We start from the raw sequence: 12,318 nt of genomic DNA, 5'->3' as shown, positions 1-12,318 counted from the left end.
TCTTCAAGGCTTATATTGCATTTATCAAGATAAGATTGAGGTGTTTTTAAGACACAGTTCACTTATGCTGAGGTTAAAAAATACAATATCTCTCTACCAATCCTGGGGTTGTAGACTTTGCTTTCTATTTCAAAAAGTTAAAAGCCAGATTAATATTCTTCTCTGAAAAGAATATTATATTTCATCTTTGACAGTATAAATGTTTGGATCTAGGAAAAGGTAATAATGATATTTTATCAGTCTTAAAAATGACAGAAAACTCACAGCCTTATATCTGGTGATGTCAAAAGACTTTCATGTCTACAGCTATGAAACCCTGAACAAGCCCGATCCCGTCTGATTTTGGAAGCTAAGTAGGGTCTGGCCTGGTTAGTACTTGGGTGGGAGACCACGTAGGAAGACCAGGTGCTGCAGGCATAAAAAATAAAAAATAAAGGATTGTAAATGAACAAGGTCCTTGCATTCTGTGAGGTCAACCAAGGGTTGCCTTGCCTAAAAGAGTTTAAAATAATAAATAACAATAATAATAATAAAAGAGTTTCATGGCAAAACTCCAATGTGGGTAACTTTTAATAAATTAGCATATTTATTTTCTTTAAGAATTAGGAGAATTCAAATGGTGACAGTCATGATGGGCACAGACACAAAAATGAAAATTGCTTCTTTACTATGAATGAATTCAATTTCGTTTGTAGAATGCAATTCAATACTTTTGGGATGTCAGTAGAGGAAGCACTAGGATCTAGTCCTTTGCATGAAAGTTCAGAATTTAAATTAGAAAGATTTATCCACCTGTAAGTGTGTGCTTTAATTGCCATTGGACATTATAATTTATGATAGCCACTCGTTATTTATACACTCAGTAAATGTTTTGACAGTGTTCTTCTTGGAATAGTAATCTCACAAAAAGGTAAAAGAATGTAACAGACAGAGGCCTGGACCAAGAAACATGAGGCCTATATGTGAGATCCAGTTCTACCAACTGTTTAGCCATGTAAAGTCAGGCAAGGCATTTAAAGATACTAAGACAAATTTTATATTTTAAAATTTATAATGATAGTGTACTCCCTGCTTATATCATAAGGCTACTTTATAGACTAAATGGGAAAATGCATTAGGAAAATTGGAAAAAATCATTGTAAAAGTATGTGATTCTCCTAATCATTACCATGTATTTCGCTATTGGTGACACAAATGGCCACAGAGTATTTTCATTTCCATTTTTTATCATCAAGCCAGAGTACTGGCCTTTGCTGCTTATGGATGGTGCTCTCGTGGAATCAAAAACTCAGAATGAGGATGTCAGGAGAAAGAAATGGACCAAAAGCAAATAACAAAGGGTAAACTTTAGCCTCCAATCCTGTTCTAAAATTTTTGCACCTGAAAATAGATTGTATGAGTAAACTAATCAGAAATAACAAGAGATCAGATATTTCGACCACATGTTACTATTTTACTTTACATGGTTGGTAATGAAAAAGAGAAAATATAAGCACTCATTATTTAAACATAATGTCATATTTCACTGCATTTGTTTGTGTTTATTTCTTTGTATCCTTAAGAAGCATGAGACATCTCAAAATTCTAACTCTAAGCAACAAATGTAATTCTTTCCACACTGAAACTATCTTAAAACTCCCCCAAATAAAGTAAAAAATAAAGCAAAAACAGAACTGGGGAAAGGAGGGCATGTGAAAGCATCAAGATTAGCAGTGGTGAGTGAAGTAGCACTGTGGGTCCAAGGGAACGGGGGTGGGGGTGGGGTGGGGGAATAAGTGACTATAAAGAGAAGAAGTGAGAACAGAGAATTTAAATAGTTCCAAGATGCTGAGCCCTGATGCAACTCATACAGGGAAATGAGTATTTTTGTGCAATGTCAGGATCTGAGCTATAGCCTAGAAAATTGTAGTTAAAAGCAACAGGTCCATTGAGACTGGCCCTAGGTAATTCATGAACAATAAAATCAAATTCAAGAAAGCAGGGTGAAGAAGGAAGTGCCAACAGCCAAAAAAAAATCACATACTGATTAATGATTCCTAAATAACAGTGGTCAAATTAATGTAACAAATATTTATTGCATACATACAAGATGCTGGAAGTACAAGAGTGAAGAAAACAGGAATCTCAGTTTCATGGAGCTTATAATTTCCTGCGATAGAAAGGAATTAATTCCATTCACATAGCTGTTAAAGCTTAAGTATTATCAATAAGCATAGGTATCTTTCAAATGCCCTGTACCTTTTCCATGTCATGTAACATGTCAATTTTAAATTCTATGGCAGATCACAAAGAAAAGTGACCCTTAAGAGCCGTTAGATACTTGCCTAATTTTAATTTCAAAGGCATGGCTAAAACTGAAAAACCTTTTTACTTCATGTAAAACAAAGAAAAAGCAAATGTGAACCAACCGCATGATCCAAACACAGCTACTTCCTACCTCAGCATATTTGCTCCATGAATCATTTATTCTTGTGGAAAGAAATAAGAGAAAATTTAAAGTCATAATATAAGAATATCAAGCAGAAGAGAAGAATATGAATCTGGTATGCTTAGAAAAGAAAATCCTTCCTGAGAAAGTCTATTTTAACTGACCAAAATCATTTTAGATAAGAGTATTTCATAATATTAAAAGGGTGGCAGGAAAAAAAAAATGGCACAAAGAAGTGAGTATGGGAAGAATAAGATGCAGAGTAAAGTGAGCAGAGGAGAAAAAGTTACAGGATAAATGTTTAGGTTACTGAATAATGAGTTAAATGTTGCTGACTAACCCACTGGAAACTGGCCTTGCACAAACTGAAAAGATAGAAAAAGGGATTTCTCAACAGTGATTAGAGGTGTTTCCCTGACAAAGGAACTGAATCATTTATTTAGTTATAAAGCTAGATTAGTATCTTTATAAAAGGTATCTTCATATAGACTATCTTGTAAGTGCTTCTGAATAAGCTCTAATGTTTTTGGTGATAAAAGGCTCATCCAGCTCACCTGGATTTTCAAATTCATGTATCCATCTCTAAGTGGAGATACTTGACTATCACCTGACAAACATTTCTTTTCTATTTAGTTGGTTGAAAAATATTATACATTGGAAAGTTGAGGGTTTTTTAATATCATTTTTCACCTACTGAAGAACTGAAGAAAGAGTGAAATTTCCTAATCGGAAAGCAATACTTTGCTTTCATGCAAAGACTGCGTAGGCAGTCTGGCAATTTGCTGTAATCCAAGGGACAAAGCGTCCTTCAAATACATATCTAGTAAAAATATTATCATTTAATTCCTGAAGTATTTGCTGGAAATCTTATGCTAAATCATAATCTAAGCAAACTGAAGCTTCACATAAATTCAGATGGCCTGGTCACTCAGAGAAAAAAAAAACCTAGATCTCAATACCTCCTCAGGGCATTACCTTTTTAAATGCATTTCCTTTGTAAACAGATGAAGTTAGGACACACTGGAAATGTTTGAAATAAGAAACTACACTGATGTATGGGTAGCACTTACTATAATAAGTTTTGATTCAATGTATTGATTTTTTATAATGTGTAGAGTACTTTCAGCATTATTATTTATCAACTTATATATAAAATCTGGCAAACATATTTTAGGTTTAAGATCAGTTAATTGACGTTTTCCTAGTGCTTCTATAATGTGTAATGTACTAACACCTGCACTCACACAAAGCAGAATGAACAAAACAAAATCTTGTTTTTAAAAAATATTCATAGAAAAGGGAGCTCTGAATTCTTGAGTTATGCAGAAATAATCATTTTGTTTCAATGATCTCCATCAACATCATTTAAAAACATAATGGTAGATTCTTATACCCCAAAAAATATGTTGACAATAAATGATGTTTTGTTGTTGATATTATTGTTTTGTTGATTGAAAGTATTTGAGCTCTCTCAGTATCATAAAAGTAAATGTCAGAGATCATTGCATATGTGGATGTAACAGGTATGAAAATTTGGTACCAATAAACTATCCCAGAACGTTCCCTGAAATGTTAATTTTTCACACACACACACACACACACACACACAACAAACACGCACACACACACACTTGTATGTACAGTGCATGTGATCCTAAATGTGTGATTACTTTCTTATAACTTACCTATATTCTAAAAGAGTAGAAAATTCTTAACTAGAGGTTGCAAAAAAAAAAATGGACTTTATTAAGAATACAACTGAATGTTCAGGAGTCCAATGAGGCTTACAAGAATTAAGAGGCATATCTTTCTGAAGGCTTTTCAGTCGTGGATACACTTTGAAATCACCTGACCAATATATCTGACAAACTTCTACTCAAGAGAACTGAGTAGGGGAGGGACTTTCATTTTCTTTCCTTTTCTGACAGTACAATCCATTCGATGATACCCAGAAAATATTTTTCAAACATATTTGTGATCTCTGGCACAAAATGTAATTTCTATTACATAAGCAGAGCATGCAGTTGTAAAAATATGCCCTTTCAGTTAACTAAAAAGAAACTTGAATATTTGTTGCTTCTATTTTTTGAACTTTTAATTAAGTTCTTTAAGAAATCTCTTAAAACCACTAGTTTAAAATTTTCACATTGAATGTCAGACATTTGGCCCTGAGACTACATTCCACGACTGCCCAGCTACTCCATGCATAGTGGCATCCTAATTTTGAAACTATTTCCTAAGAATCTCATGAAAACAATTTTATGAACCTATAGATTCTCAACAAAGTAAGTGAAACAGGATTCACAGCCAAATAGTTGTAAAAGACCAGAGGCAAAACAGCTGGTCAGATGCTCAGGGAAGAAAGTGTGTCTAATCAGCATACGGTTGCTATCAGGTTCAAGAGGGAATTGTGGCATCACTGGTACTCTCTATCCTTCTTGTTCCCAGTGCTACAGTGAATGCAAGAAGGACTGGTAAGGAATGAAGAGGCAAAAACAAGATACAAGAGAATCACAGAATTGTATAGTCAACAGGAGCCTTAGAGATATGCTCATTTAACCTCATTTTAAAGGTATAGTCATAACACATGATATTATTACATGACCTGCACATATCTTCCATGTCCCTCTATTCACCTCGGGCAGTCACTAGTGGTTTTTCCAGCATCTTCAGGTCAGCCTTATATCCCCACTATGACATTCTCAATATGACAAATGCCTAATTGGCTTTGAGATTTCAAAGATGTATCAAACCAAAAAGAAGCAAAGTTAATTAAAGCTTTATTAATGAAGAATAGTCTAAGATATTCTTAAATGAAAATAGCTACATGCAAGACACTAAGTAAAAATGTTGCATATATTATGTGTGCTGTTTTAAGATCTACTTCCATTCTCTTTACAGTATGTCCTGGATATTCATATCTTGAAATTTTGAGAGTTTTTAATGATGATACAGAATTCCATAGCATAGATTTGACAAGATTTTTCCACAAACCAATATGTATATTTTCATATGCCTTTGTAATTATGTCTTATGGATAAATAAAAAGAGAAATAACATCATGTTGAAATACCACACCTATTTCCCAATTCCCCTACAGAAATATACCAAGAACAAAAATGTATAAAAGCCCATTTCCTTGCATCTCTACCAAAATGTGTTTGTGTATGTGTTCACACCTATCAAATTTAACAAATGATCATTCATTCTTACTTTATTTTGCATTTATTACTGAGTTTAAATATTTTCCATATATGTGAATACTGACTATATTTGTCCTTAACAAATCATACACTAATGACCTTTGCCCACTTTTTTTATTGGGTATTTGGTTTTTTCTCTTTGATTTATAAGATGCCTTCATATATTAAAAGATATTAACTTTTTAAACATATGTTGCAAATTTTGCAAAGTTTTGTTGTTTTATGCTTTGACTACATAACTTGAAATAGAGATCCAGCTCCACCTTCTCCAATATTAACTGACCATATTCCATTTTCTAAAAATCTTATCTATTCTTTTCAAAAGCTTTTCTATAATATAGTAAAGTCTAATAGTTTCTAATATTTGTTTTTCTGTTATTCATATCTGTGCAGTTCTATGTCGATATTTTATTTAATTGTTTTCTTCCTTTTTTTCTTCCTTTCTCCTTTCCTTCCGTCTGTCTGGTTTTTTTCACTCGTGCACGTGCGCGCGCGCGCTCTCTCTGTCTCTCTGTCTCTCTGTCTCTCTCTCTCTCTCTCTCTCACTCACTCTTTTCCTTCTCTTTCTTCGTCCCTCTTTCCCTCTTTTCCCTTTTTCACTTCTCTGTCTCTTGTGATATCAACTTTTCCCTCCCATCTTTATTGTATCTTTCCTCTCCTTCTTTTAGTTCCTCTCGGATGTTTCTGCCAGAAATCTGCTAGTAATTCTAGGTGCTGTTCTTGATGGTCTTCCTGAAGTTCCAGTTTGGGGCAAAACACATAGAACGTTGCTATCCAATCAACCACATCTGACAGCTGCACCACACTGAAATATCCTACAGCTATCCCAATGGAATAGGTTGGAAGCGGGGAGAAAAAAAACAGAATCAAAGTTTTTTGGCGGCAAAGATCCATCTATATTAAATATTGTACAATGACAAGTTGAACAAATTCTGCCATCTAAACTACTTTTCATATGATGATTTAGATCAGTGTTTTGATGATTTTAGCTTTATAGAAAATTTTATTTTTTACTAATATATAATCCTCACTTCCTCCCCTCTTCCTGCTTATCCTTACTCTTCTTTGTCAAAATGGTCTTTACTGCTTTCTGATTTCCTTTTTTCAAATAAATTTAAATTCATTTGGCAGTGTCTCCTCCAAGGAAATCATTGGATATTCACTGTCAATATGCTAAAAGGGTACATCGATAGGAGAAAAAATTACACACTCTGTTACATAACAAATAATCATGAAGGCTTATTTTCTGCCTTTCAGTTTTTTGTTTCTTTTTTTAATCATTTGGGTTCCATGTATGTCTTGATAATCTTATTTCAAGGTACATTAATTAATTTAATAGTAAATTATTAAATGAAATAATTTTCCATTTGATTTTTATACTGCCATATGCGAACATTAATAATGTCCCTAGACAGCTTTAATAATTGAGTATCTTATTAAACTTTATTTCCAATAGTTGCTTAGCATATTATTCACAAATATAGTTTTACACTATTCATTACAATAGTTAAAATTATTAGACCGCTTCACTGTCTTATTGCATTACCAATAACATCTCAAATTATTTTACATATTGTGGAGTTCAAGATAATGGGTATCTTTGTTCTTTTTTTCACTTCATGAGGAACACTTTCAAAACCGATGTGATGCTTTATAATGGATTTCATAATATTGAAAAAATTTTGCATTCTTAGGATTAATCCTACTTGGTAATGCACTATTCTTTCAGTATGCAAAACTTCAATTTTAATATTTTACTTATTTACATATATGTTTATTTCAATTTTCATATGTAAAGTTGGTCAGAAATTTTCTTTTCCTTCATTATATTTTTCAGATTGTTATTATATTCATGTTGGATTCATAAAATGGATTGAGAATTGGTTATCTTCACACAGGATAATCACATACGATGTACTCTGTTATATGCCTAAGAATATTGGATATTGAAGCTTCTCCTTTTAATTTCCATCTCCACTTTTTTCCTTGAGAGCTGGGTGAATTTCCAGCGTTGGTTTCTGCTATAGACAATGTATGTGTCCCTTCAAAATCCATATATTAAAATCTTAACCCCAATGTGATGGTATTAGGAAGTGATTAGGTCGTGAGGGTGGAGCATTCATAAACAGGATTAGTGCCCTTGTAAAGATGACTCAGAGAACTCCCTCACCCCTTCGGCCAGATAAGGTTACAGAGAGAAGAGTCATTTATGAATTGGGAAGAAGGATCTCAGCAGACACCAACTCTGGCCTTGATCTTGGACTTCTTAGCCTCCAGAACAGTGCAAAAGGAACATTTGTAACTAAGCTACTAAGTCTATGGTATTTTTCTTACAGCAGCCCAAACAATTAGGACAATTTCTAATTGAGTAATTCTGCTGTATCTAATATACTTTATATTAGCTCCATTATTTTCTAACTTTATCTCTTGATGAGTTAAAATATGCTTTGAAAGTTTTTTTTTTTTTCAAGAAGGGAATATGTAAAGTTTATCCTCTGGGCCCTAACATATATGTAGAATATTTTTGGCCACTGTTGCTTTAACATAGAAAATACTATATATTTGAGTAGTTATATTTTCATCTACATTTCTTTAAATATTTTTTCAACATAGTCTGAAATTAACTATTGTACAACGGTCAAAAGTTTTATGTCTATTTATAGTTAAACAGATTGTACGCTTTAACATGCATTTTTTTGTTGTTGTTAGTTCATCCTTATGGAGGATGACACTTGATTGCCTAGTCCTGGGACTCTTAGTAGGAACTCCATTGAGAGATTATGTAGATTTCTTATTGAAAGTAACATGCTCGCATGTGTCAAATGAAAAATTTAGATTTGCCTATAATTTTACATGGCCAATTTAAAAGTTCTAAAGGCTTTAAAAGATAAGGAAAGTGGTCAGATACAGGTAGAATAGTGACATAGATTTTATTTCCATAACATTTATTTTCAAGAATGTGCTAGAGTCTCATTCTTTTCCTGGGTTTTGATTTTTTTTTTCTGTTGACTCCCTGCTCTACTTCTACTACTTCCAATACTCCCTGAGACCAAAATTCTATAGTAACAATAAAAACGAGATGATTCTAAGTAACAACTGCTATAATTATTCCAGTTCTAGATCTCTAAGAGAGTAAACTTTTGCATTTTCACATCTTAGGTTACTGTTTTTGTTTCTCTCCAGACATGATGCCAATGAGTTGAATAGTGTATATATACAATAACATGATTTATTATCTCCATTGATTTGAACAATTACATGGAGAAGTAAGTTGGTAGTACCAAGGAACTCTCTCAGATGTGTATGCTAAACTTTACTCTTTTACATAAAACTCAAATATCATTTCATCATCATTTTTACATTATAAATCCCTGCAAAAAGCTTCCACAGAAATCCCCTGAATTTGATCTTCATTTGCATGTGTCATTATACTTTCATTACCTTGGAGAGAAAGCCCCATTGTTAGGGCTACCAGGCATCAGAAATATATTGAACCCTTTGCTACCTTTGATAAAACTTCAACTATATCCTTGGCTCACCACAATTAGTGGTCAATGAATTCCTAAAATAGTCTTCCTCTCTCTCCATTAGACTTTAATGAATTATCCGTATTACTTTTAGTTTAGAAAGTTCAGATATTTCTACTAACTAAACCTAATACTTTCTCCTAAGCCATCACAATAGACTGCTCTTTGGTCAGTGAAGCCCTGTCTGTAACTGTTCTTACAAGTGAATTGTGGCAATGCCTGGGTTATACCTAGAGTAATATCTAGGCTCAGTGTAAGCTGGAAATAAGTTCCACAGTGGTATATATGAATCTGATGCCATGCATTACCTTTTCTGCCAAGTGAATGTTATCTGGAGATTTTCACCAAGTATTCCACAGCCTCGCTTGCCCATGTTGAATGTGATCCTCAAAGTGTGGTCCCCTGTCCAGCAGAATGAACCCCAGCATCAGCATCACCTGAGACCTTTCTGCAAATGAAAATTCACAGGTCCCTGAATCAGAAATCCTGGGGGTGGGATCCAGCAATCTGTTCCAGGTGATACTGATGCATGCTAAAGTTTACAAACACTGGTCTAAGTATTTGTCTGGGTTCCACACATATGTGTTTATTTCACCTATGTCAATGAATTTTTCTTCTCCAGATATTGGTAATTCTATCCTTTTCCAGACTGTAGCACTTGCTGATACTTTTCTCCTCCAATTTATCATATTCTCTTAGGTATCTGAAGGACTAGTGTTGGATACATACACTCAAGATCCCTTGAGGTCATTGTAAACACAAACTTGATGCTACATTATGTACTTCCAGGTATAAGAAATAAAAGGATGGCAGGAACCCCAGAAAAGTGGCTCTAATAGGAGGTGAATAGAGTTTTTAGCTTCCTTACAACTTAACTCTCCTATTAGTGCCTCTTTGTATAATTTCTTTCCTTGATAAGTCTCCAGTATTGTGATATCTTTATTATATTTTTCACCAGGATGTCTCCTGATAGGGAAATTATGCCTGTGATTATATTCCTCATTCTATTATTAGGGTGTGTGTAAACATATGTTTCCATTCCTTCATAATCCTAAGTGATGAGCTAAATGGATACATTGATCTAAGACTTCAAAGCTAAAATAAATCCAATAAAATAAAACATGAAAGTCAAGGTCAGATTTAAATATTGGTGCTAAAGATTACCAGCTGTGTGTTGATGGGTGAAATACTTAACATCTCTAAGCCTCTACTTTCTCAACTGCAAAACAAACAAAAACAAAAAAGTTGATGCAAAATTCTAGATTGTTGTAAGAATTCAAAATAAATACGTAAAACATCAAGACAGTAGGAATTTGATGCATTTTGGCTTTCATTACAAGGTTACTAAAACCTTTAATCTGTTACCACTATTAGATCTCCTTTGTGTTTAAAAGGGACATTCAACATTCTAATCCAAAGAAGTGGGAAAATTATATACCTGGTTTCAATTACAGGACCAGAGGAATAACTATTTACCTCTGCCTATCTGCTTATACACACACTCACACACATCTTTCACTATAGGACAATAATTGGTTTCAAAATGTTTGCTTATGGCCCATTAATTTCTGTTATTATTAGTGGGAAAACTCCAGTGTTCCTATTAATGGAAAAGTCATCATGCTGGTAATAACAATAACATGTGTTTGGAATTATATACCATAGATAACAATAAATTCTTTCTCTATACTTGAATAATAAACTGTAAAAGTTCCTAAACTAAACTTGGCAGTCTCTCAGAAGCAGGTAAATTATAGTAAAAACAGTATTAAAAACATCCTCAATATGTTTGGATGTAATTTTTGCACAAAATAAAGGTGAGATTCCAGGAACAAAGTTTGAATTTTGATGCAAACACATGAAGTCTAGAATAGACTACGCAGTAAGTGTTCCCGCACCAGGAAGAGAAATTGATGAGTCTACTTTACATGCATCCAAAGGCTGTAATCTGGCTTCAGGCCCCAATAGAGAAATACGTCAAATAAAATAAAGTAAAATAAAATAAAAATAAATCTTTGCAAAGTAAATATGGAAATATATTTGTGAAGGCTCAAATTACCAAAGTCTCAATAAGAACATTCATAAGAAAGCACTTAAACTTAATGATGTTCCTCCCATTAGTAGGATGATCCCAGGGCTGAACCAGGTGAAAGAGGTAGACCTAAAACCTTGCTTGGTAGAAAAATAGGAACATTAAAAAAAAAAAAAAATGCACCATTTTTTTATTAGTTTGCACATCACACAATCTGACCTCTGATGTTTCAGGCTAATATTTAACAATTTTTCAACCAACATTTTCTATCACCCTCTCAGCAAACCCCAAAAGCCATAACCTTTGGAAGATGTAATCAGAGAAACCTACCATCCCTGCCCCATGGTCCCTCCCAATGGAGTTTCTAATCAAGGGCACAAAGGTGAATCTTTGAAGGAGACTGACATTTAGAAATTGGAAAACAAAACAGGAGAAAATGCATAAGAATATCCAAGGCAAAGAAGAAAAGAAATAGCAAGGTTCATGGAAACCAATGCCAGCTATAACATTTTCAGGCCTAGGGGAAAAGTACGAGAGGAGATGCACCTATCAGATATCTAAATATCTAAACAAATCAAGCCGGTACCATATGTTTTAGGCTTTTTGTTACAATATCACCTGCTTTGGATAATAATTTCTATTTCATTTATCTATTGCCACAAACTACTCCTAAACTATGAACTTTAAACCAATTGTATTTATTTGCTCAGGATTCTGCAATTTGGGCAGGGCCTGGCAGGGCCTGTCATTTCCCCAGCTGGGGTGATCTGAATGGTTGGAAGCTGGTGGGAATGACTTAAATATTGTCACCAACTCAAGTCCTAGGTTCTTGCTGCTGGCTGGTGCCTCAGTTTCTGTGTCAGTTCGGTACTCCAGGAAGAAGACATTGAGATGGAGTTAGAATTGCAAGTGCAAATGTTTCTTGACTTACAATGGGATTAGGTACTGATAAACCCATTGTAAGTTGAAAATAGTATAAGCTGAAAATGCATTTAACACACCTAATCTACTAACGATCATAGTTTAGCCTAGCCTACCTTAAACATGCTCAGAACACTTATATTAGCCTACCATTTTGGTTAGTTGACCAAAATCATCTAACACCAAGAATACACTGATGAGTATCAG

The 12,318-nt window shown here is 33.8% G+C and overlaps 1 pseudogene; it reads left to right on the top strand.

Moving 5' to 3' along the window:
* Positions 1–298: 298 nt before the first annotated feature.
* On the top strand, positions 299–417 carry LOC120581774 (uncharacterized; annotated as a pseudogene).
* The last annotated feature ends 11,901 nt before the right edge of the window (positions 418–12,318 follow it).

Source organism: Pteropus medius, unplaced genomic scaffold (genome assembly GCF_902729225.1).
Source record: "Pteropus medius unplaced genomic scaffold, Ma_sr-lr_union100, whole genome shotgun sequence".
In the NCBI taxonomy this organism is placed as follows: Eukaryota; Metazoa; Chordata; class Mammalia; order Chiroptera; family Pteropodidae; genus Pteropus; species Pteropus medius.
The sequence above is the reverse complement of the archived record's forward strand: the minus strand, read 5'-3'. Positions and strand labels throughout refer to the sequence as shown.